Below are 21,392 nucleotides of genomic sequence, written 5' to 3' on the forward strand. Positions count from 1 at the left end.
AACCAAATTCCGTGAGGACTGTAGTGGGTAGGTAGACCAAACTCATGGATTTATTGGATTTAAAAAAAACAAAAAACAACAAACTAAACAAACAAACAAACAAACAAACCAACAAAAAAACCAAACAACAAAAAACCCAGAGTCATATGTCCAAATCTCTCTGCCAAATTTCCATCATGGCATTGATGATTGGTTTGATCTTGAGCAATGAGTAAAACCTAGACATCAGTGCGCCCTATCTACACCCGCCTTTCAGATCTGGTAGGAGTCCAGGGCTTCAGGGAAAGCTGAAAAAAGTCTGGGAATATTGTCCTTAAGAAACACCCTGACTGCAACACCAGCGAACCTTTCCTTCCTCGCAGTGGTTTTCACACTGCTGCTGTCATCCTCCAACCTTTACACACAATCTCCTCTTTTACACCCTACTAGTAAGTACCTTTGAGGTTATGGTATTATTTTTCACCTTTCTCAGTAGGGCCCTCTTCCACTCCAACACTACTGCCAAAGTCACCACGGCCTATGAATAAGAGAGGAACAAGCCTTGCCTTCGTTCAGCCATATCACAGAAGGCTGCTATACCTTCAGCTTAAACTGCCCTGTCAAATACCCACCGGGCTGAAAAACCATCTCTTTCAGCACCCTGTCCTTCATCTCCTGCAGCACATTTTGATTCTCTCAGTAACCTCTCCCTTTGGAACCAAACGACACCCATTCTGGCTGTTTTGTGCTATGGATATGGAGGCTGCTGAAATGGGCAGCATGTGAGGGTAAACCATCTCTCCTCTCGACACTGGCTGTAATCTATACACTACACCAAAGACTTGGAGAAGTCTGAGAATGAAGTAATTTCTTTTGCTTGCCTTACATAACATTTTACAGAGATATAAAAGACAGGCTCTTTTTCAAAGCTGACTGCTGAACAAATTTCATCTGTACTAGAAAATATCATGTCACATTCAAAATTAAACAGAGAATGATGAAAGACCACAGTGGATATGTCATGCTACCTAATCCACATTAAATGAAATTATCTTTGATATCAAATATGATTAGACAAAAGCAGTTTACAAGAAACCAAGCAGGAAATTGCAAAAGTAAAGTTTGATATGTTCTCCCTGCATCAAAGATTTTTGCTGGCAGTTTCAATACAGTGTGGTTTAAAAGAGAGTAAAACCTTCCATTTCAAAAGCCCAGCTTGATGCTTTGAATTCCAATTCCACTGGCCTTTTTTTATGGCTTGGGATTGATAAAGAAAGCATTTCTCAGTTTAATCAAAATTTCTTTTTATGTAGAGATTACCATAAAAGGCAGTTCTGACTTCAAACAGAAGTATATTTATGCAGCGATGATGCCATGCAACAGCTACAGAGACTCTAATTAAAGATCTCTGCAGAAAATGACAGGACTACATTTACCATACCAGCAGCAAAATGCTCAACCAAAGGTGCTTGCCTCCTTAGCAAATAATTTTCAGGCTATCAGCATTTAGGATAGTCAATTCTGCAAAATCTTTCAACTGAACAATCATCCCAAGTATCGAGGTACACACACATGTGTATGGGCCCAATACAGTGGGAAGTCATAAGCAGTGTTCTGGTAATTGATACCTCAGTTTTGGGCCACACATTCTGTGCTCTCAGATTATTTGAAAGGACAAGCTTCCACCCTGTTAGTTCCCCTGGTGCTGTCACAAAGGCAGGGAGCATCCATGTAGCAGCACAGCTACATAGCACACTGTAAATGATGTCAAATCTGAATCTCCTTGTACTGTCTAAGGCTCAAACAAGCTGTCTGCACCATCTGAGGGGAGCACATGGTAAAACAGCTCATCTGAATCTCTGAAAGGCTTGAGGTGACCTGGTGTAAAGCACTGACATTCAGCACCTGGCACAGGCTCTTTCTGTAAGACTGACTTCCAGTTTTTCTGTTTGTAGGTCAGTAGCACTTCACTACAGATCTGGAAATAAACCTTCCTGTCAATTTCCCATTTGCAAAAAATCATCTCTTGCTGAATGCGCATTCCCCCTTCCCACTGCTACAGCAGCCTCACATGAGAGCACGAGGAACAGCCATATGGTGTCCAACAGAAAGTCCATCTCCCTTGTGTGTCAGCTCCAACAGTGGCCATAAATAGATGCTTAGGAGAGTAACAGCACAACAGGAGAAACACATCTGATACTACCCCTTAAGAACTCACTGTCTCTGACTGTTTTTAGCTTAAGAACTTCATAAGCCAGACACTATTGCTATGGATTTAATAACTTGCAAAGAATTTTGCTATGATGAACTTGTCCAGACTCAATCTGAGCTCATCTGAAGCTGAGCATCCTTCTCAATCTGGCCTCTTGGTGCCACGTAACAGTCAGGGTTGTCCAGCAATTAGAGTCATGTAAATCATCCTTGGGAGATACGCGGGAGAGAGGGATGATTAGTATCAATGGCAATCTATCTTTTTTGATAGATTAAATTCAGTGAAATGAATCTCAACTTCAGTCTTGATGTCTTCATTCTCCCATAGGTACAGTAGTCTCTTCAGTCTTATTTGAGATTTTACATTAAAGGCTGTGAGACCTCCAGGCCTGACACTAATGGGAGTTGTGAATTAACAGTAGGCTAAGGACAGAAACCTGCAATGCTCTCTCTGACTGCTCTATTTTTCTGCCTGTGCCTCTACAAAGCAAATATATGCCAATTCACGTAATCCAAAACCGTCATCCATGTCACTGCCATTACAGTGGCCTGCAGTCTGTTTTAGCCTCAGAGGGTAATATTTATAGTTCAGGCAAGGCTGCCACCCTCCCCAAGCACACTGGATGAGGAGGCCAGGGCAAAGGGTTAACTGGGAAACATGACAGCAAGGGACATGACAGGAGCAGATGGTGAGGGGTAATGCTGGAGCACACTGTTTGGAAATGAAACTCCTTTCCTAGTGACTGTGTCGACATTGTTAAGTAGCACTAATAGTACATCGCTTGCTAAATGGCTTCTGGGACTGGCAAAGAAAGAATTGAAATCATTAAATAGCAACAGGCAGAAAACCAAACAGCAAAATGTCAAATGGCAATGAGAACACCCACTGTGCTGAATACCTCCCACTGGCATGCTTTGGGGTCATGAGGAGAGCAGGCTCTTGAGCAGTTCTGTGATACACTTTCAAGTTAGCAGAAAAATTTTACAACCAAAGTGATTCACAGGAATGAAAAACAGCATGTCAGGTACCAGTCACTGATACTATAAGTATGACAGCATTCTTAAGCAGCACCATATAAAATCCCTCCCTTAGCAGTAACATTGCTCCATTCCTTTGAGAATCAGGTGTCTGACATTTTTTCATAGTTAGCTTTTTTCATAGAGAATTGTAACTCTTGGCTGTTGCTACCTTGTTGGGTAACCCAGGTTTGGCACAGATATTTGAAATCATAGCTGAATCTTCGAGTGAGAAACTAAGAAACTTCAGCAGCAGCTTTAGCAGTTCTGCTGTATCTTTGTCCTGGTCTCACCAAGCATCACTCTAGGAATGGGATGCTAAGAGGGGAAATGTCAGCACAGCTCAGGTGCTGTTCTGTAAAATCCATGTTGCTACTTCAGAATATCTAATTTTCCAATATTTCTTTTTTTTCTTAAATTTTAGATATCATATTTTTACAGGAGGACATGATTTGAATACAGAAAGTGAAATTATTATTTCCTTCTGCCCAGGTAGCATGTGATCACTGCAGTGTCTATTTGCATCTGAAAACATTCCACCTGCAGTCATAAATTAATCTAACACAGTTGCCAAAGGCCGTAGCAATATATGGGTTCAAAAATTAATCATAACGACATCTTAATTCTTAAGCTCTTTTTAAATACATGTTTTTTACTAAAGAAGTACCCCACCTGACCAGTACTCTCCCCACAGTATTCTCTTGTGTCTCACAAAAAGATCCATATATATATTTTCCTTATCTAAAACATACACCATAAATGAAGATTCTTATTGGCCATTATTGATTTGCAGGTAATGTCTGGAGAACCAAGTTATTCCATTCACTGTTTGCCAGAATATCACCCTATTTCTTACAATGCAAACTGGGTGCACAGTGACAATCAGAACTTGTTCTCTGTTCACTATAAGTGGATTAGTTTGAATGCATTAAAGCCACACACAAAATTAACCACCACCTAAGGCAATCCTCTTTAATTTAATTAAATACATCTAACTCTGAAGAGGAAGATTCGTGAAAATGTTTTATGCAGTTAGCTTCAAATTCTCATTTTAATTGATTCAGATTCCTGATTCACCCTGAAATCACAGTCTTAGGTTGACAAGCTTAGAAAAAGCAGCTGCTTACTTTCAAAATATAGTTGTCAAAATGATCACCCTACCAGTGGCAATGGAAAATTTTCACTCCAACGTGGAGGCATCAGGATTTCACTGGCTATCTTAATTTCCATTTTTCCAATCCCTGCTTTTCCTCCAATCCATTATATTCCTAGGACCTGTGCATTACTTGCTCCACTGCTTTCTGATCCATGCTAGGCTAGACACAATGTCTTTGTCCTTTTAGATGATAGCACTATTCAAAGTTGTTCCATATCAGCAGTATCTCAGATGCTAGAGGTCTGAACCTTGCTGTTGAACCACGCACCCTAAGAGCTGCCTTGATCAACAGATGTCTAGATATTTAGGAAGGAACAACCCAAAATGTTCCAAAATTCTACAGCAGATACTTCAACTCTGAGTTTGCTCTTGGCTGTAGAAACTGGTTTCCCTTAACTAAGGTATTCCCACAAGGAACTGAGCTCAGCTAGATCAGCTGGCCCTAAGCTACTGCTTTTATGAGCACAGGTCCTGTGCAGGCTGGAGCACCTCTCTGCGGAAAGTTCCCCTGCTGAATAAGACACAAAAAGCAGTGTAGATAACTGGCATGAAGATAATTTCATTCTCATACTCAACTGGCATGAAATTTTCAGTCTCATATTTCTGCACAGGTAGCATCCAAGATACCCTAATGATGAACATGCTGTGATTCCACTCTTGCAATTTACATCTGCCTAGGAGACTGTTGAAATAGTTTGTTTTTCTTTTTTTTTTTTTTTTTTATTTCAAAGAACCCTACTGCTTTTAAACTATTAGTCTCGACCACCAACTGTTGGATTTCATCTTCCAAGTGCATAAGAGTAAGAACAAACAAAAGCCTTTCTAATAAAAGAGCTGATAGTACCTGGCAAGTCTCAGAAGGATACAGAGAAGTTTCTCATTCCACTCCAGTCCCAAAAATTCCTCCTCTCTTTCCAGCCAATGCCAGCAATGACGCATCAAGGAAAAGAGCAAGTTTTGTCAGCATTGAACAGAAATTCAAATTTCTGTGAAGAAGCCACAGCTCTAAGTCACACATAATTTATATAGTGAATCTGCATACCTTAAATTGGAGGGAATGGTGAATATAACAAGAGCATGCAGGGCAGTCAAGCAGACTGTGCTCTAAACTACCTGAATATCTGTGGAACAACTACTAAAGCACTAGCTGACCTTCTACATCTAATCCAAATGATATTAACATCCTACTGTCCTACAACATTGTGGACACCACAGTGGGGGAGAAGATGTCTGGCCCCCATGTACAGTTACAACTTCCATGCTTCCAGGAGAACATGAACATAAGAGAAAAATATAAACAGAGGGACCCAGACAGGCAAGCATTTATCAAAATGGAAAATCTCAGTGCAAGGCCATAAAACTACAATCAATGTTATAATCAGTAAGAGCTATTAAAATCTGTTTACAATTTCCCAAAATGGAAAAACAGAGGGCACTTCACACTATCTGTAGTCATACTGGGAAACTCAGGGAGAACAGGAATTCCTTTAGAGATAAGAGCAATCTGCAGAGCTGGAACAGTTTAATAGAGAACGTGATTCTGGAAGAGCTTCAAACAAGCCTCTGAGTTTAAACTCTTTCCTGATACGTGAAAAGAAAGAGGTACTGATTATCCCACTTACTGCTTCCAAAATCCTTGGCATTGGAGACTTCAAAGCCAAACTACTGGATTTAACTGGACTTGTCTCCTGTTTTGATCCAGGCTAGCAATTTCTTTCTAGTGTCAAGTTCCAAGTTCCAAAAAACCATCCTGAATTAAGCAAGCAAGCAAGCAAAAGACCAAAAAATAATCTTGGGGGTAAAAAGGAACAGTACCTTGGCATAATGCTTTGATGTCCCAAGGGACAGTTTTCTCTAAGGACAGAAGGCTGTATCATTGTCAGGAAGCAAGCACATGGGTGCACAGTAACAGTGACAGTTTCAGTTCTTATGCAGGGAGTAAGTGGCTTTCCATGTGCCAGAGGGTAAAGAGGAAAGTAAGAGTAACACAAGCTAATTGTAATGGCACTTCGTATCTGCTGAGGAAAAGGCACTCCTGTTAAGCGGAAAGCCAAAGAGCAGAATTCAAGAACAAATATATTGGAAAATAATTGAACAAATCCTAATCCCATTTCTCAGAGTGAAAAAGGGCTGCTCAGATCCCTCCTCCACTGTAATCTTTGCAGCTCTGTTCATCATCAGCCATTCACAACAAGGAAAACAATGACACAATTTCAAAAGTAGAACTATTCAAGATGAAAAATTATTTAAATCATTGGACTTCAAGCATGGGCAAAAGTAACAATTTTGTAAATTGCTGCATCCTTCAATATTTCATAATCAGGATGCTTTTCACAAACACTAAAATAATTTTAAGGGCCAGGTGTTAGGAGCTGGAACTAGGAGGATGCAACATTTTGGATGAAATCTTATTCCTCTAGAGGAAAAAATAACTGCACAGAAATTCCTCTATGTTGCATATGCTGACCACTGCTCAAACCAAAACACAGGAGCAATAAAAAAAAAACCTTGCATGTTCCTCCTTGCTACACAGCCCATGAAAAATTAATTGGCTGAGATTTAACTTAGCTAACAGGCTTAGCTTCTATTTCATCAGAGAAATTACTTACTATTCCATGCAGACTCAAAAGCTTTCAAACCTTCCAAACTATAAATCTCATGTATCTTATGTTACACAGTGATGGCTATACTGCAAAGACAAGTTTGGATACATCTATCTACTGAGAGAAGTAATTACTACCAATGCAGCCATGTTGTACCTAATAATGTGATAGAAATGCCTCATTTTCAGCACCTTTGAGATAGCCACCTTGAACCTATCTTCAAATATGGTAAGAGTTAGGTCACTGTAATAATGGAAACACACTGGGAAGAATATTATTCTATTATGACTTCCAGAGATTAATTTCCTCATGGAAAATACCTGCAGGCATCCAATAAAAAGCCCCAGAATGGAAATTAAAACAATTTAATAGATTCAACTTGTTACATAAAGATTCTTCTCATTGAGCTTCTATATTCTATCAGAATCTCTGAAAAAACAGCAGAGAGAGAAAACTGGTAATGATGTGTGCAATGTTATTTTGGCTATGCGGCATTTTTATCCAACATTTTTTCTTTTTTTCATATTTTTTTCTTCCCCTTTCATTCTCATGTTGCATTACATCTCCACAAATAAAAGAGTGGGGAGGGCTGAGGTATGCTGAGAGGTATATCTCTTATGCCTTACCTAAGGCTATTTTTGTAAACATTTTTGCTTGTGTATTTGGCATCTAGTTCAAGGCACAAAACAAGACTGAGAGGCAACAAAAACAAGGTATTCCAGTTATGATGGACAAAAAATGGAGAAAAGTCTGACACAATGCTAGTCCTCTACATGTCGGGAGATGTTAAGGGTAGCAGCCAGCATAAAGATCAAGCAAAATAGAGAGCTGCTTCCAGGAAGAAAGGAGGACTGCTAAATGTCCTTACTGCATACAGTTCATTTGTTGGAATACCAACACGTGTCAGGCTGGCACCCATCGTGATCCCATCAGGCATATCAGCCTCAACATATGGCTTGAACAACCTACAGACAACACATTCCTTTCAACTAATTCTGCAAGTAGCAGTTTATAACTAAAGAGGCACAGTTTGCTCAACAATTAATCCTATTCCCTTGCATTTTTGTCTTATGTGTGAACTAATCACACATTACAAACGAGAATAAAAATTGGAAGGTGAAATAATGTTGATGACTTCCTAATTTCTAGTATTTGAAGAGTAGTATTCACTGGGCTTAAAAAAAGTTCCATCCAACATTAACTATTTGTTGAATATCATGAAGAAATAAAAGCTCAATCACATGTCAGTCTTGAGTGCTTAAGAACTCAGTGCCACCAAGCAAGAATTTCAACCATCTTCTACGATTTACTGTTCCCACAGCAGAGTTTGAGGAAGAGAAGTAGCATGTTTCTCTTCCCTTTTGGTGCAAGGTCAGCAGGCATGAAATGAACAGAATCCACAATGGCTTAAAATAAGCCTGGCTACTTTGCTTTGAAGCAAAAGAGAAGCATCCATACGGGACATTTCACTGTCTCTTTGGGCGGAGCAGAAACCTTCATCAAAGTGTGAGAACAGCCAGCATCAGAGCCAAATATTCCATATGTTCTCACCAACCCAGATACTCACAATCCAAGTTTTGCTCATGTACTAGGACCATCAAGGGATGATTAAGTGTGGCTGAACTAGACAGCAGCTGATGACAGCTTTATCACACCAAACAAACACAGAACAGCCAAGCCATCTGTGTTTGTGTGCCTATGTTTAAGATTGCTCAAACAGCTCAGAGCACATTACAGAAAAATATAATAAATTATGCATTGATTAGATAACCCTGTCTATATTTGTACAGGCAAAATAACACTCCTTAGTGCCTGACATATATAGGACGAGTACAAATCCACATTTAATTTATTATACTTCTATTTGTAATTCAATACTTATGCTTTGAACACTTGGGGCTGCTCAGGATAATTAAAGCCATAGATATGTAACAGCTTTCCTTGGGAAGTTATGTTTTCCTACCCAAAAGTGATTCCTGTAAAAGCTGGTTCAGTTATTCTTGTGTTATGGGAGGCTGAGCAGGGAACAAAGAAAATAAAGCCAAAATGTACTGTATTTGCATTTTCCCCTTATTTCACTCAATGGAATATGAATTATGGAATCACTGCTGGCCTGAAGAACTGGAACAGTTGAGAGATAAGTGATTTGGTATTCTCCCATGCCTGATGGAAGATCAAGTTCACACTCCCCTGGCATCTTATGATCTCAGGATGTTTGGAGAAAGGTTTTGAAAGTACATAAACAGGAGAGAAATGTTATTGTCCCTGAACTTGACAGTTATTCCTGAGTATGCTGCAGTTTAGGTACTGAAGAAATCCCCCCACCACAAAACTGCACCAGTTGAAAATCTTTCAGGTGAAAGGTGTTGAAAGGTAATCAGAGAATGGGCTGGCTCCAAGGTCAGGCGGGCCTCCTCCACAGGCTGAGAGCTAGAGTAAATGCACAGACTCCTCTGCAAGCTGAAGTTCAGAACCATCTTCAGATGGTCACAGCAGCAAAACAACAAAACAGCTACAGGATACCTTGGTGCTTTAAGAGACAGGTTCACTCTGAAGCAAGACACGTACACCCACATAACTTTAGACATTTATACATGAAATTTTGTCACGGTATCTTGCACCTACAGATACAATTTTAAAATAACCCATCTGGCCAAAAGCAGTCTAAGATTAATTATCAGCTACCAGAAGACAAAAAGTAAGGTGAAGTATCAAGTAAGTGAACGACACCAAAATCCAAAACCCTTGGGTTTTTAAGCCCTTAGTACAAGACCTACAAAAACAGGTGGGGAAAAAGGAAAATAAAAAGAAAAAAAGAAAAAAAAAGGAAAACCACTCTCAGCCCCAGGAGATGTGCACATGCTCATGCATGGCAGGGCAGTTCCCAACCCTTGGCTGGGTTCTTCAGTCCAAGCTTATGTATTCAGATAATGAACTCCCTCATCTAGATTATAACACTCTTGCCGGTGCTAAGGTTTTATTTATGATCCCTCTGAACACAGCTTAAATAAAATATCACCACCTCATTTTATCAAGGCAACAATGAGTACCATAAAAAGATTAAATGATGGAGGAGACAAAAACTGGAGCATTCACATAGATGCTCACCAAGGAGCCACTGGCTCTGAGACAGGTGCAGCTCAGTTAACAACAGTTTGATATCCCTGCACCATTCAGTGCAGCCTTAGAACCTAATGCAGCACCTCATATGGGAGATTTTTTAAAGAAAAGGCAAAGAAGATTTCATAGCCCTATAAAATTCTGAAGGTTTTTTTATCCTGGGGAGAAAGAGGGCTCTCCCTCACCCAGTGGCCTGACAGGTACCCACCTGCCACAGAGGGACCTTCCCCAGCCCCAGCAAATCTTCTGAATTGCAGCTCAAGACTTCTTGAAGTTGAGGATCACTCATCAAAAATCCAGCACAGAAATATTAAAAAGCAGCATGGGAGTCATTCGGTAAAAGAGTGCAAGTATGTAGTATTTGCAAAAATGCAAGCATTCCTCTCATCTTTAATTGTTTCTATTTTGAAATGCTGGATTGAAGATCTTCATTTTAAAAATACCTCCAAGAGACTTGTGCATCCCACACCACCATTCTATGTCTTGCATGAATAAATCCATAACACGAGGCACTGAGAGCTCAGGAAGAATATTCACAAAGAATTATTGCAATGGATGCCATAAGAAACAATTAAAGCCATCAGCAAAAAAAGCCCACAAAGAGGGCTTAATTTTACCTGGTTTGCCCCCTCTTTAAAAATATTCTCAAACTCACCATCCAGTCAAGAGGTAAATTTAGGGATTTAAATTGGACAGGAAGAGATCCCTTGAGAAAACAGCTATTGCTCTCCGTTGGCAATCTGTGGGAAGGTAAGTATCTAATCTTAAGGCAGTGCACACAGTGCTTATTTGAAAATCTGTACAAAACCTCAAAAATTTATCTCATTAGGTGCTGGAATAGTAACTTATTCCCTACTCCTATTTAAGGGTATTTCTTTACTTAATTTCTACTCATTTAAAGTTTCCGAGTTGCAGTAAAATTGAAATGTGCACCTAAAATTAACTACACAGACCCACTTTAAATGTAACTAAATCAATATACTACTAGTAAAAGGAATAGCAGAGAAAAATGAAAAGATTTTTCAAAAGTAATTATAATTTCTTTAAAGCAGTTCTGCATTTTGGAAGTGCCCTGCAAGTCGTGAGTGTAATATGAATAATTGTACTTGGAAATCATAGTCAGAGGGATAAAGGCAAAGGAAAGACACATCAGGTAACACGGGGGTGACCATAATAAACAGATGACCACGTTCACTCAAGATAAAATGAAATCAAGTTAGAAAGTTCCAAACATTTGAAAAAACCCGAAGTTTTCTATGTATTAGTTGGTAGAGCTGAACTGAAGACAAGTTTTTACAGAGTTCTTCCAAGACCTGAGTAAGATCTTTGCACCACATATGCTGCTTTGAGTGTTCTCTTCCTAGCACAATTCAATACAGGATCAATTGTCCCTTGAAAATAAACTGGAAACCACGCTGAGACATTTCCTGGCTAGGAAGACTAAATCATTGATCCCTGCATTACATCCTACCAAATACCACTTACCAAATTAAGACATTATATATTTATTGTGAAGTGTACAGAATTCATTACAGAATAAAAGCACATTTATTCTGTCCTGTTGCTCAAAGAGCATCACAGAAATAACACTGATAAAATGCAATACATCATTGCAAGATGTCCAGGTTCAGAGAAACCTGAAACCAGAAAACATTCCCTTTGGAAAAAAACTTGAACATATTCAAGAAGGTAGAGTTTCATTGTCCTGAAGTGAATCTTTGAACAAACTTCTTGATCCAGCCTGTAATACAAAACACACTTATATGGAACACACATACAATGACAAAATGCAGCAAGTCAAACCCCTCAGAAGGACCTTAAGAAATGTTCTTGTGATCCCTAAGAAGGACTGGGTCCCAGTAAATAAAGAGCAAATGCAACATGGTTAAACTTTAATTACATTTGGCTCCCTCAAAACAGATGCTCACAGACAGATTTCTGTTTCACCCACTAATGACTGTCATACACAATCATGTCACTGATTTCAGAGGGCTGCAGGGTTTGCACGCTTGCAGGCAAAACGAACAACACACAGCTAAAGAATATTCACGAACTCCAACACCCTGCTTCATCCAACAGGGATATTCAGACACTGTGACCGAGGTAAGAGAACCAGACTTTCTGGTTTCCACGCTGTTTCAGGAAGAGAAACAATCATCAGACTGCTGGTGCCTGTAACAACCTCTGCTTGTAAGAGCAGTGGCCCTCCTGACTGTGCCTGGGAAGCCACTGTGTGCTCCTCCTGTTCACCCTCTGGTCTGGGTTCCTGGATCATCACACACTGATCAAAGGATAACATGGCAGGGATATAAAAAGACAAACACAGGCAGGCAGGGGGTCAGAAGGAAGACGTGCATCACAAATACGTGCAGGGGAAGGCAAGCTGTTAGGAAGTCATATATGCCTTGGGTATTTCACATTATCCCAGAGTAAACCCCCTCCCAAGAAATCTGGTTTTCAGATATGATCCCCATAAGATTTAGAGTGGACCTCGGTCAACTTCAACTTTCTGTTGCAAGATCTACAAAGAATGTGATGGGAAATGGAAGTACTCATTCCGAGTTTGAGTCTGTGCCTTTCAAGCTTGGGTCTTCCCAGCTTGGATGAGAACACATCAAAGTGGAGTTTGGGTGTGGAGCTTGAGTCTGGTGCTATGCAGCACTCCTGTCATGAACCTCATTTCATTAATTTTTTTTTAAAATCAGCTTGGTTTCCTTGCAGCTTAAATAGAGAAGTAAGAGGAAACAGAAGCAAACACTTCTGTCCCAGTCCTTTGGTTCCGGGGGTGGACAGAGCCTTAGTGTGACCGCACCAATTCCTACATACACATAAGGGTCGCCACTGATTTTAAACATGCTCTTCAAACAGCAGGTAGAGATCAGATCCCACCTGTGTATCCCAGCTCTGCTCAGCAGCACTTTCCCCCCCACAAGGCATTAAATTACTCCAGCACTGAGATAACAAAACCAGTGCCACCATCTCCAAGGTGAGAACAGAGCCTGGATTTTGCAGAAGAGTAAGCTTCCATCTCTCACCTTCCATCATAACTCATTTCCTTCTGTAATCCTGTTGTGCAGGCACCATCTGTTTCCCCAAAGGAAAGGTGCGTGCTCTTTAAGGAATGTAGCAAAACTGAGGTTTTGAGAACACCATAAGTACTACTTATCTGTATATACTCCCTGTAAATCTCACCAATACTCATCCTTTCTATTTCAAGCTTCTTGCAGTTGTACCATAAGAAAAGAAAAAAAGAAGGAACATTAACAATTCATCCAATTAATGATGATCTGATGGAGAAAAAGAAGAAATAAAATTTCTAGAAAGCATTAGAGTGTACAACTCATTACTGAGGAAATATCATTGGGTCACTCTGGCCTTTAGGATAAACCATTACCTTTCAATGAAAAGTATAGCTAGCTGATATTGTGCCAAGAAAACCCTTATCTATTATTTGGAACCAAGCCCTGGCTGCCAATTGACTGTGGCCTATGAAGGCTCCAAACAAGATGGGCTTTGAGCCAGAATCTGTTCACATGCAGAGAGACATCAGCAAAACCAGCCAGTCAGGATTTGTGTCACAACAAGATCTGTGTTAAAAATCTGATTATTTGCACAATGAAGGAGGAAGACAAAGGAAAAGTGGAACTAATTTTCTTTATGGACTTTAATCTTCCCCTTTAATTCATATTTAAAGTTCCTTCTTGCCTTATCCTGTCTGTTTTTATTGTAAGCTCTTTGGGGCTTTTTGCACATTTTCAGGGTCCACCACAAGAACCAGCTAAAGAGTCTTTAAAACATTACCAGGGTTCATCTCACTTCCAGTTCCAAAACCGCCTTAATCCTTAATGGACTGGTGATATTCTGATGTTAATTTTAAATCATTTTCATCTACAGCTTGTTTCACTAATCCTAATGAACCAATGGCTCCAGAACACTGAACAAACTCAAAACAAAGGCAAGCTGTTCTCCTGCTGGAAGAATGGAAGAAAAGCCAAAGGCTGATTCTGAGCACTTTTCACCAAGAGGCTAAAATAACAGGAGTATGCTCATTCTTCTTTACAGAAAACACAATGGCCTTGGTCAAAGGCTGCTTGGCATTCTGGGGCTGAAAAGTGCACAGCTGACCCCTGCTGATCTCTAGTTACGACAGCAGAAAAGCAAGAAAATGCAGCATTGGCATCTGCCAACCATACTTGGGCATCCACAGACAGAAGATGAACCTATATGAGTTGACAGCCTTAAAATATTTATCTGATCCATATTATTTTCATCTTAGGCTGGCAGTGTAGATGATGACATGTTTCTTTCCTTTGCAGAAAGGCAGACGAGATATTTTGCACATGAAAAGTTTGACATTAGCAGAGTGAATTATATGGATACTGATGTACTCTGATTTCTCAAAAGGTTACTGTGATCTTTTGTTGATTAAGAGACATGTTGTCACTAAGATAAATGCTTCAGTTGCTATTAACAACATCTCCCAGTGAAACATCAAACATTTTTACACAAAGTGCTGGATAACATAAGGAAAGGTTACTTCTCATGTCAAAGAAGGAAGCCTGTGACCTTAATCATAGTAGAAATGTAAATGCTTAATTTAAGCGACACTGATGCACAATTCTTCACCTCTCAGAAAATCAAGCATTAAAAGCCACATGTAAGAAACATTTTTTCCAGGTGATAACCTTTACATCTGCTGGCCATCTTGTTCTTTCAACTGAAAAAGATATGAAGGGAAAGAAGCTAGCAGGGAGACTAAATGTAATTTTAATAAAAAATTAACCGCTGTTTTATATCATTATTTCAGATGATTATGATATCATGACACAAAATTATGAAGGGCAGATTCATGATGAATCTGCCTCTTTTTCCCATAAAGATACTGAAAGTGAAAAGAAATTAATCTGAACCAGACTACTGCTAACTGGACCCAAACCACTCCAAGCATATTTGACACAAACACAGAGGTGCTGACTTCAGTTGCAGGTGATAGCCCCCTCTTCCTAGACATCCTCATTCACACATGGGATTTTCTACCCTCTCCAAAGACATGGAGTCAATGATGAATGAAATTCTCATCTTCAGGACTCTTGCATTTGTTGAGAAGACACAAGACAACCTCATCTTTCACACAGTCAACTACAAACTCCTACTGGGTAACTTGAACTTGTTGCTCAAAGGACTTGGTTAAAAAGATGGAGTGAGGGGGTGCAGAAAAGCTACAACCAATCATTTGATCATGGAAGGCATGGAAAGGGGAAAATATATTTTTAGTCCACCTTGACATATATATATAAAGACATAATTTTGGTGACAGGATGAAAAACCTAAACAAAGATTAACCTGAAATGCCCTATGCAAATGGAGTTCTTGTAATGCAGTAATGCGTGAAAAACAGATCTGAACACATGCTTTGGAAATCCAGATCCGAAAGCAGGCACATGTGTGATGGCACAAGGCTGTTTTTATCTCAATTACTAAAAATGCTGCACTGAGGGAAGAGGAGGGCCATGCTGGCAGACAGCTGCAAACAGATGTGACCAAGCTGCCCTTGCCCACTCACGGGTGACCTGGATGCTCAGGAGGACTGCTCGACCAGTGAATGAAGAAGCATGGGAACTCAGACTGCTTCAGTGAATGGGAATTTGCACAAATAAGGATATCCACAAAGCAATGATTCCTTTCTGTCAGCTTCACTGCATTGCTGCTGAGGTGAGAGCATTAAAACTGAAGGGCTAACAGGATTTACCACCACTCTAAGCAGCTTCCAGAGTTTTTCTCTAGTTATCTCCGCTATTTAAACTAATTAATCTCCATTTTTTTATTGATTTTCATTTTAATTGATTGTTCTTTTATTTGTTTGGCTTAACCCCTGATATGGAAGACATTTAAGAAAGCTGGCCAAGATGAGATATACGCAGGCTACTGTTAGGTTCCTCTGTAACCCAGTTCATTGCTTAGAAGAAAAGGGTGCTGCTACCTGGAATACAGTAGCTGGATGATAAATAGTTTATAATCCAGCCAGTGACTATGGAGCATTTCTTGGGAGGATCTCTGTCAGGCTGACAGCTTCAGATGTATATGGATTCGTGTATGGGAATATAATTATGCTTGTTTTCTCCACAAATGTGGAGAAAAAGACAAAAATCCTTCAAAATGGTGTTTAGTGAGGTGAATATTCAAATACCTGTCTTAATTTTTTTTACTTTATCTAGGTATTAACAAATATAGTTAAATATAAGGATCCCATAAGACCTGTGAAAATAAAGAAAAAGATCTTGATCAAAATCTAAGAATAAAGGAATGGGAGCAGGGCAAAGATGGCAATGAGACAGAAGTCCATCGGGAATGCTACACACATTGGCAGTCCAGCCATGGCCCTGTATTGTAGCAACTTTAAAAAAAGGCAGTTTTCAGCAGGTTTTGTGGAAAAAAATAAAACAGCTTTGCTGTATGTGTGAAACTAAATGCAAGGTTGAGGACATATATGGGAAAAGGCAGCTCTGAAATATAAAAAGTGAAATGGACGGGATCATGGCAGCTGGAATTAGATGAGATTTGGAAGGGAAATACAGAAGGATGGATGAGATGGATGACACAAGTGTTTATTTATGATATAAATGCTCCTCATTTGAGACAGATGAAGAAAAAGCCAGACATGAATTAACAAAACAATTGCTTGTTTCTTCTGGTTAACAATTTCAAATTTCCAAATCTTCATAGCACTTCCAGTTTGCTCTGCATTCAGCGAAATGCAGAGTGCACATCACTCGCTTGTTATTTCCTCAGCTTATATTTTTCTTTCCACAGGTCTGTGCAAAGCTAATTTGCCTTTTACTTATGGATTCTGAGCAGTTTGTGGGCACTGCACTCACTCTGTCTGCTGTGCTGCAGAAGCAGCTATCGCCAAAACACCCCTGACACTGCCTTCAAGACATATTAGCAAGCAGATTGACAACTGCTTGTGACTCCAGTGTGGGGTTTTTTTCAGTTCTACTCTATGTGTCCCACATGTGACAATTTTAACACAACGTTTTCAGCGCTGTTTTCTCTGGATCATATCTATATCATGCAGGCAAAGCCTGCATTTATTCCTACCGATAATTTACGGCTGCTCTCAGCATCAAGCGCTCAATCACAGAGGCATGGATCTGAGAGCAAATGTCTCAGCAACCCCCCTTCTCCTGGATTCCCCTTCTGCTCTTCAGTTAAAGGCAATTCTGCGCCGGCAGACAGGGGCATTCATGCTGGTGGGCAGTGGCAGATGGGCAGCAGAAGAGCAGTGCCACCCCCCACACACTCCTGCTTCCCCACGCACTCCTCGGAACGCGGGGACCACCGCTCTGCCCAAGGCTCAGGATCAGGGGGCCGCCTGCTCCTGCACACTGGTGACATGGCCAGGGCTCACCCTGTCCTTATGTGGCAATAAGGCCAGGCGGCATCCTGCCGCTGTGGGGCTTTCCTGGGCAGGGAGGAGGGTGTGGGCTGGCTCCCTCTGGTCAGCATCAGGTTTACGTGACGTGAATGCACACATGCCTTCACTGCTGCTTTGCTTCCTGCTTTTTAACAGCAGTTGTCCCTATCAACCTGTCTCTTTGAGAAGGTGTCAAATTTTTTAAAAAAATTGATTTGGAGGCTATCTAGTGGCTTCTGTGAAATAGATTAAAAAGAAAAAAAATCCAGTTCTGGGTTTTGCTGATGGTTCCCACAACATAAATCCAGTGCATGGTTTGGGCAGCACAGCCCACAGTTATTTTTGACCTACAAAAATAAATGTAGCCCAGACTGTATATGAAATAAATACTCCTTTAAGAAAAAGAGTATCCCATTTGAAAGATGACTGGGAATTGTGCTGCTTGAAGCACTGATTACAATAATTCCAGGGATCACAAAAGCAAGTCTACTTTATGATTAACTAGAAAAACAGAAGGAAAAAAAAAAAAAAAAAAAAAAAAAAGTGGGGAAAAAAAAAAAAAAAAAAAAAAAAAAAAAAAAAAAAAAAAAAAAAAGGCCAAATATGCAGACTGCTGTGCTTTGGAAGCTGCAATCAAGTGCCTCCAGGGAAACACAGAGCTTTCCTAATGATGAAACAGAGAGATTGACACCAGGAGGTACCACATCCAGGTATGAGATCCAACATTGAAAATAAGTTACTGAATGAATAAATAAACAGACCCTTAGTGGTTCTCAGAGATAAGAACCCAAATTATTTGGTTCTAGCTGATGAGGCAGGCATGAAAGGAATAGTACCATCACACAGAACCATGGCAAAGGAGGGTCAAATGGCAGCAGAGATACTCAAACTCTGCCACGTGTTGCCGTGACTCAGGAAGCAGGTGCAAGGCTGCAGCAGCCCGTTAAAGCAAAGGTGGCAGCGACAGAGAGATGAAGCCTCCCAAAAAGAAGGGTAAAATGTTACATGACAGCTCTGAAGTCACATCCTTGAAAGCACCATCCACCTTGAGCTTTTAAGTACACACAGCCACACTGTTTCCCACACACTTCAAAAGCAGATGGATAGGTAAGTCTCAGTTAGGAATACTGACAGCAGGCCAGCCTGATTACAAAGGCCCTCTGTAGCTGCCACTGTGCTGGAGTGTCCCTCCAAGCGACAGCTGCTAAGGGACAGTTGCCAATGATCAGACCATGTCACCAATCTGGTGCACGCAAGGGATAATGGCTCTCAACTCCGAGCCAAACATACAGATCCTGCCATGAGATGCTTTTTCTGTGTGGTCCCCTCCACAGCTTTGAGGAGGAGAAAGGCAGAGACAAAAGGAAAAACAGACCATGACATCCATGTCCCTAAGTGCTGTATCCTCATGAGATGTTATGGACTCGCCCGCCTTCTGTTTATCTGGGATTGGCCCTCCTCAGCCCCCAAAACAGATCACAGGTTTTAATCCTATCAGCTTTCTTGACTTACACTTTTTTTTTACACATCTATTGTCTGCCACGGTTTGACTTTAATAAAGATTTACTGACTAAATACAACAGGTTTCATGCTCACATTTCTGGGGATGCAGTGATGGAAAATATGAGCTTCTGCATTTGTTTCTTGGCTGTCCAAGATAATCTATTCTATTTTCAATTTCTTTTCCCCTCCACATTTTCAAACAAAATAGAAAGCAATCTCTAGGTGTTACTTCTTTAAATATTTGCTCAACTATGAATTTACTTGGCTTTTCTTACAGTAAATATCACTTGCTTACATGTGAGAATTACTCATCACTGCTGAGCAGGTAAAAAAATCAGGGAATAAAATGGCAGCAGTGGACAGGAATCAGCATGTTCCTGCATTTGGTGAGCCACATCCCTTCTTGGTACAACTTCACTCAGAAGAGAAATGTGTGTTTTTACCAGGTAAGTATGTGGCCTCGACCTTAACTATTCTATTAAGTTAATAGAAACAGAGTGAAATTCTCAGGTCAAGCAGTAGGTTGCAAGCCACACAGAAAGTGCTGACAGAGCTGTTTTACCTGTGCCTCAATATTTTTCAAGTGACTGATTTTAAAGATAAATTGCTAACAATGCAACTGCAGGAATATCATGTTTGTTTATTTTCACATCAGTGACTGGGAAGCTGTAAATAGGTGTGACAGCTGCTGCATCCCCTCTGTTGTCACCACTCTGCTGCTCCTGTGAGACAGGCAGTGAACAGGATGACTACTGGGACTGACAGGAGCATAGTATGATCCTGAGGCAAGGAGTTGTACATGAGCTCTATTACTCCAAAATGGATGTCAGAGTTTCTGTCAAAATCAGCACGCAGAAAGATGCTGCTTATTTTTGGGGAAGAGCACACCCTGTTCTGTTTGTTGGCCAAGCTTTAACAAAATGGTCCAGAGTCTGAAAGTCCCAGATTTCCAAACTTCTGTAAGATCACCTGCCAGATTAATTTTGAAGGAAACGACACCATAGTTTAAAAAAACCAAACAAAAAACCAAAACAACACAACATAAAAGCCAGAGCTTGATAGTCATGAATCCAGTCCCAAAAGACAGAGCTATAAGCTTCAAGCTATAACTTCATTAATGTCTGGAAGACCTTGAGGGATGCTCTGTGGATTACCTGCTGGGCTACCTGACTGCATATGTGGAGTAAGAAGGATTTGCTGCTTTGCCTCTGAAATCAATGGCCAGTTTAAGCTTCCACACTAAAGCGTGCCAGACTGGGAATAAGTGCTCACTAAAATCCTTATCTCCTCTGTGGCCTCCTGGGACAGTCTGGCCTTCCCCTCTGTATCCTTTAATTTCAGGTGAAACTTTACACTCTTCATGAAAAGTTCTGAGGTTTATGAGAATGAAAATCACATTAGAGGTTGAACTCAGTAAGTTGTAGGTCACTGCTGGATGCAGCAGTTGGACAACAACCCTGAAATACAAAAACGAGCAACAAACACAGCTGTATTGGTTGTCTCTGGTTGCCACTCTTGCCCATGCTGGCCCAGCCTACGGTCCCTCAGCTCCCTGGTCATGCCAGGGTCCTGCAGGACAAAGGAGAGGCACCACAGATCATCAGAGTGTTGGGGTGCAAGGTCCCAGTCATGTCTCACACAAATTTACATATTCCTGATGGCTGCTTATATTGTAGTGTCCCTGAGATCTCTAGAGTAAGTATGGAGATGCACCACCCATACCCTAAATTTTACATATTTCTGTAAAAAAAGGTATCATGGATGTGGTGGAGTCCAGTTGAATTACCATCATAACTTATGGGCAATACAAGGTATTGACTTTCTTTTTTTTTAATCATTAAAAAAATCCAACACTAAGAAATTATTTAATCTGTTTTAATCTGTATTAATGAATTTATATCCTTGATTAAGCAAGGCTAAACTTAGAGTGTAAAACTATGTGATTAGTTTTCTAACAGCAAAGATCAGGTGGCAAAACAAGACCAGCTGTCATTACAAAAGAGACTCTCCTATTTATTGTTCTCTAGAACTAAGTTTTAAGATTTTTAATAACAGTTGCCTTTGCCATTTCCAAAGCAAACAGTTACAGAAACAATGAGCGGGCTCCTGGGAGCTGGCCAGCATTCTCTACACCAACTCAAATCAGACCATGTTGTGTCCTCAAGGCAGACGGCAGGGTTTGGCCAAACCTACCTTTGCTTCCTCTTCCCATTTCCCTTCACTTGTCAGCATGACCCATGGCATATGCTGGCACCTGAAGGCTTTAAGACACAGCAAAGGATTGTTATCATGGCAGCCCAGACTGCAGCTTACATCAGCACACTGTCTTCTGTCTTCTCCATGCCCTCCCTTCTGCCAGATGTACTGTGCAGACCAGAGATCAGGAGAC

General features: G+C 40.5%; 1 protein-coding gene across 2 annotated transcripts in view; it reads right to left on the reverse strand.

Annotated features, from left to right (window-relative positions):
* C6H14orf132 (chromosome 6 C14orf132 homolog) overlaps window positions 1–21,392 on the reverse strand; it is a 40,900-nt gene that overhangs the window by 9,213 nt on the left and 10,295 nt on the right. The window lies entirely within an intron of this gene.

Source organism: Hirundo rustica, chromosome 6 (assembly GCF_015227805.2).
Source record: "Hirundo rustica isolate bHirRus1 chromosome 6, bHirRus1.pri.v3, whole genome shotgun sequence".
Lineage (NCBI taxonomy): Eukaryota > Metazoa > Chordata > Aves > Passeriformes > Hirundinidae > Hirundo > Hirundo rustica.